Source organism: Myotis daubentonii, chromosome 5, assembly GCF_963259705.1.
Source record: "Myotis daubentonii chromosome 5, mMyoDau2.1, whole genome shotgun sequence".
NCBI classification, from domain to species: domain Eukaryota; kingdom Metazoa; phylum Chordata; class Mammalia; order Chiroptera; family Vespertilionidae; genus Myotis; species Myotis daubentonii.
In genome coordinates, this window is record NC_081844.1 from 73287902 (window position 1) to 73293921 (window position 6020).

Consider the following 6020-nt stretch of genomic DNA (forward strand, 5'->3'; position numbering starts at 1 on the left):
CTTGGTCCTGCCTTGTGGTCCATACCCCGCACCCCCTCACTTCAGCTCCTGGTAGTGGCACTTGGGATCCACACAGGCACACAGACCCTCCCTCACATGCTTTGCAGCAGACACCAGTGCCCTCTGCTGGGTTCTAGGGACATGGATGACCTGGACCTGACCTCTGCTACCAGTGGTCTCAAGTCCAAGCCAGCAGGTGGGCAGGGTGCAGGTAATTATGGCTCCATGTGCAGTAGGGGCGGACAGTCGGGCAGAGGAGAAGTGAGGCGTGTGAAGGGCAGGGAGGGCTGCACCGGGCGGGCAGGGAGTCCCAGGGCTTCCAGGCCAAGGGCGGGCACACTGGGCACAGAGAGGAAGGGAAAAGTGTGTTTACAGAGGCTTAAGGGGCAAAGAGGGAGTAAGTGGCTGAGCCTGAGAAGCCTGACCATCCTGCGTTGGTCTCATTCTCAGTGGAGGAACAATCGGACTATGGAAGAAGCAGTGTGGAGGCCAAATTTGAGGGAGCCCAACTGGAGACTGGGAAGTCGGAGCTGGGGAGAAGGTGATGGGGGTGGCAGGAGGGGTGGGTGGAAGGGACTTCATCATGTGTGCACATCCCAAAACCCTGCTCCTGCTGAGAAGCAAAAAGTGCTCAGACACTAGCGAACCCTGGCCTCAGTTTCCTCAACTGTCAAGGCTAAAGAACAAATTACACATTAGGCATACATTCATTAATCCTTTGCTGCGTGTTTTACCACGCGCCTACTCTGGGCCAGGCACTGGGGACATTGCTGTGTTCAAGGAGCCTCCAATCAGAGGGATTTAAGCACGTCTCCTAAAGACTTCAGTGCCTTCCTTATTGTCCTCCCCTCATGCTACTTCCTGTCACCAACCCTGGGGCCTCATGTACACAAGCATCCTGCCCCTGAGGACCTGGCCTCCTGACCACAACTCTGCCTCAGCTGCCAACACCCTTGGCACACCGACAGTTTTGTCCCATGACAGTAAGTCTCCATTGTCACGTCACAGTGACACAATCTTATTTCCAAGCATCTGCCTCTGGCCACCTCCTCCTCTCCTTCCGGCCCACTTCCTCTAGCATGGCACGTGCGGCTCCTCCCCACTGCCCGGAGCTGCAGTGACCTCTGACTACCTGCATGGCTGCTGTCCACTACTCTATCCTTGTCCCACTTAGATTCTGTGCTCCACCAATGGAGTCACCCCCTCCCACACCTCTCTCCTTCCATCTTTGTCCAGCAAAGCCGGGCCTTGGGTGGCCCAACTTTCTTCTGTGCCTGGCAGCTGCCCACGGCCAGAGAAATTCATGCAACCAGGCTGATTGTATTGTTTTACCAGAGGGGTCTCAAACCTCACATAGGCAGGCTCTCCGTGCTGCTCAGAGATCCTGCATCCCAGAGTAGCTGCTTTTCTCCTCCTCAAGACCTTCACATCTCCCCTTCATCCCTGTCCATTCACACACCTGAAACTAATATAATACTGAATGTCAACTGCAATTGAAAAATAAAAAATAATTCACAAAATAAAACGTCTATTTAGAATATTTAAAAAAATAGGTGAATACCCCCCACCTCCCACCACCTCACCTACAGGTGCACCAGCATCTGCACCGTCTCCTCATGGCCTATGACAGAAGCACCCTGTTCCCAAGACATCTGTGCTCCAGCCCCAGCTCCTTTCACCTCCCAGCTCAGCAAACGGAGCTGTCCCCGCTCTCTTCCACCCATTCATTCCATCATTGTCATCATGATCATTTCCAGCCACACCAACATGCTCTATAACTTCACAACTATAAAAGAAACTTTCCCTTGAACTTGAATTCTCCTTTAGCATCTCCCCACTTCTCTGTTCCTCTTCACAGAGAAAGTCCTCAAAAGAGTTGTTGAGTCCTCTGATCTCCATTTTCTCACCTCCCATTCTCCCTTCCACCTACTCATCTCCCAGTGGTGCCCACTATTTCATCACATCCATTATATCCGCTCACCAACCTCCTTGTTCCCCCAAACAAAAGCAACCTGGGCTCCCTTTGTGACCCGGACCCTCCCAACTTCTCAGCAGTACTTGACAGCCCTCCTTCACTTGGTTTCCCTCCTCCTCTGCCTGAGTTCTGCTTGGAGCTCTGACCTCAGACACAGTGTAGCTCAACCGTGGGTGCACACAGAATCACCTGGGAGTCTTTAAAGGATGCCCATGCCTGGGCCCACCCACGGGCTGGGCTTCAGTCCAGCAGGGCGGTTTCGTCAATTCCCCAGGTGATTGCAGTGTGGGTCCAGGATTAGGAACCATAGCCCTAAGTGAGCCAATTCTGTCTCTACATCTCACAGACTAACTACGAATCCTCACCGCAGACCTCTCCCACAAACTCAGGATTTAAGAGTGAAACTGGCCCTGACTGAGGGGTCGCGGGTTCAATTTCTGGTCAAGGGCACATATCTGTGTGCAGCTTTGATCCTGGGCCTGGTCAGGGTGAATGCGGGAGGCAACCAATTGATGTGTCTCTCTTACATCGATGTTTCTCTCTCTCGCTCTCTCCCACCCTTCTACTTTCTCTAAGAGGCAATGGAAAAAATATCCTCAGGTGAGGATTAACAACAACAACAAAAAAAAACAAAAAGAAAAAAGAGTGCAACCGGATGCTAGACTCTGGGCATCTAAAATGCATCTCGAGCCCGGCCCGCATAGCTCAGTGGTTGAGCGTCGACCTATGAACCAGTCTGATTCCAGTGAGGGCACATGCCCAGGTTGTGGGACAGATCCCCAGTGTGGGGGCGGGGGGCGTGCAGTAGGCAGCCAATCAATGATTCTCTCTCATCATTGATGTTTCTATCTCTCCCTCTCCCTTCCTCTCTGAAACCAATAAAAATATATTTTAAAAATGCGTCTTGAAATGTCATGTGTGAAGGGAGGTTGAGGGATGACGTGTGTGTTCTGTGCGGCGCTCTCCCAGGGTGTACGTGGCCACAGAGGTCAAAGCCTGGAAAAATGTTGAAGTCATGATTTGGGGGCGGATTTTGGCCCCACTTATGGACACTCCTGATGACATCTTTTCATGAACAATCAGGTTGCCGGCAATAGAGCAGCTGAGAGGAGGCTCCTCGAAAGGGTGGCTGCAGTAGGGACCCCTTCACCCCACAGTGCAAGCCACCCCTTGCTAGCTGAGCAAATCTCAGTTCACACTGGAGGTTACCCAGAGAGTCAGGGACATGGCCAGAACTAGAACCCAGGTCTCTGAGCACCCAGTCTGGCATGCTTTTCTTTATTAAAAATCTAAGCCTCTTGCCCTGGCTCAGTTGGTTGGAGTGTCGTCACATGCACCGAAGGGTCACGGGTTTGATTCCCAGTCAGGGCACATACCCAGGTTGCAACCCAGTGGTGTTTCTTTCTCTTTCTCTGAAATCAATTAAAAAAAAAAATCCTAGCCTCACCTGGCTGGCGTGGCTCAGTGAGCGTCGACCTATGAACCAGGTCCTGGTTCGATTCCTGGTCAAGGCACATGCCTGTGTTGCAGGCTCGATCCCCAGTGCAGGACGGAGCCAAACAATGATTCTCTCTCATCATTGATGTCTCTCTCTTTCTCTTCTGAAATTAATAAAAATATAATTTTTAAAATTTTTAAATCTAAGCCTCTTTGTTTCATGGCAATTGCTCTGAGGTTCCAACCAGATTGGAACAGAAAGTCTTTAGAAACCAGGACCTCAGGGCCTTGCCTTGGAGTCGCAAGTGTCCTGGTCACCAGGGGGCACTGTGTCCTAGCCCAGGGCCTGTTCCTCCCCAGGGGCTGCCTCTGCCAGGAGCTCTGATGGCTTTACCTAGGCCTGAGCTTGCACAAGAGGTCCAAGGAACTGGATGCCAGTGTCCTCTCTGCTGGAGGACTGCTGGACCCCCAGGCTGCCCTCTCTTCCTCTGCGTATTTGCTTTCACTCTCTCCATCCTTCCTTCGTTCACACTGTGTACAGGCACTGGGGAAATGTGGACAGACAGACGAGCCCCTGCTCTCACTGGAATGACATTCGAATGGGAACAAAGGGCAATGAAAAAACACTGAATATCATGTCGGATGGTGGTAAGTGCCTGGGGGAATGAAGCAGGACGAGGGACTAGTGTGTGATGCAGGTGAGGTGTCAGGGGGTGCTGTTTTAGGCAGTGTGATCAGGGAAGGCTCCGCAAGGCAACATTTGAGCAGAGACCTGAGCAAAGAAAGAGAGCCTGTTGTTTAGTAGATGCCTGCTGGAAAGTGTTCCAAGCAGAAGGCCCTCAGGCAGGAAGATGCTTGACACGTTGGAGGAACAATGAGGAGGCCACCGTGGCTGGAGTGAAGTGAGCAAGGAAAAAAGTACTGGGAGGTGGAACCAGTTTATTAGTGTCATGTGCCTTTTAAGGATTTCAGTTTTATTTTAGGTGCAATGCTTTAGGGATGCTAAAAGCAGAGTGTGATGTGGTATGATTTCTGCTTTAAAAATATCACTTTGGCTGCTGGGAGGAGAAAATTCTGGAGTGAGCAAGGGTAGAAGCAGGGAGACTGTGAGGAGACTATTAAGGTTTCCAGACACGAGGCATGTGGCAACACTAGTGGCCGTAGCGACTAGATGTGGAACACATTCTGCAGGTGGAATGTGCAGAATCTGGAGTAGTGCAGAGAAGGGAAAGGAAGAATACCTTCGTAGTTTTTATTGGGTCAGGCAGATGAGTGGTGGTGCCATTTACTGAGACGGGGAAGGAGTAGGGAGGTGAGAACATCACTAGTTTAAATTGGGACATGATTTGAGATATGTAGGAGGCATCCAAGTAGAGATTAGATGGAGAGTTGGGTAGTAGAGTCCGGAGTTCGTGGGGGGGAAGTCAGGGCTGGACATACAACTTGGGAGACCTTGGCATGTCGGCGTTATTGAAAGCCACAGGACGGGATGGGGTCTGAGAGAGTTAGTGTAGAGGGGGAAGACTGATGGCCAGGTTGGGAGGCAGATGCGGAGCCTCCAAAGGAGGTGGAGAGGAACAGCAGTGGGGCAAGAGGCAGTGCTCCCAGGGAGAGGCAGAGGCAGGCTGAGAAAGCTGTGGGTTTGATAACCCTAGGTCAGTGGTCGGCAAACTCATTAGTCAACAGAGCCAAATAGCAACAGTACAACGACTGAAATGTCTTTTGAGAGCCAAATTTTTTAAACTTAAACTATATAGGTAGGTACATTGTTATTAACTTAATTAGGGTACTCCTAAGGCTTAGGAAGAGCCACACTCAAGGGGCCAAAGAGCCGCATGTGGCTCGCGAGCGGCAGTTTGCCGACCATGGCCGGCCTAGGTCATTGGAGACCTTGAGAAGAGGGCTGGAGGGACAAGAGCCTCCCTGGAGTGGGTTCAAGAGAGAACGGAAGGAAAACAAGTAGAGACAGGACCACAGATAACTCCTTCAAGGAATTTCACTCTCAAGGAGAGAATAAAAAAGCCATAGCTGGAGAGGGAGGTGGGGTCAAGCGAGGATTTTATTTTATTTTTTAAAAATATATTTTATTGGTTTTTTACAGAGAGGAGGGGAGAGGGATAGAGAGTTAGAAACATTGATAAGAGAGAAACATCGATCAGCTGATCAGCTGCCTACCGCTGGGGATGTGCCTGCAACCAAGGTACATGCCCTTGACCGGAATCGAACCCGGGACCCTTCAGTCCGCAGGCCGACGCTCTATTCACTGAGCCAAACCGGCTAGGGTTCAAGCGGGGGTTTTAAACACGAGACTCTTATAGCAGTTTGTGCAGTGAGGGGCATGAGGCAGAAGAGGGGAATGTGAGGATGGTGGAGGGAGAACAGCCATGTCCTAGAAGCAGCTAAGGGGTGGACGCCTGTTCATTCGCCCGCACCCTCCTGTCCGGCTGAATTCCCCCCACACCTGCGCTGGGAGGTGCGTGGCGGGAGGGCGGCCAAGTGGGGACTCTGACACTCCACTCCCAGCGGAGGTGCTGCCTGTTCTTGGTACCAGGATACAGCCCATCTCAAGAGCACGGTGTCGGCGCTGAGCCGTGGTCGCAGGGCAGCG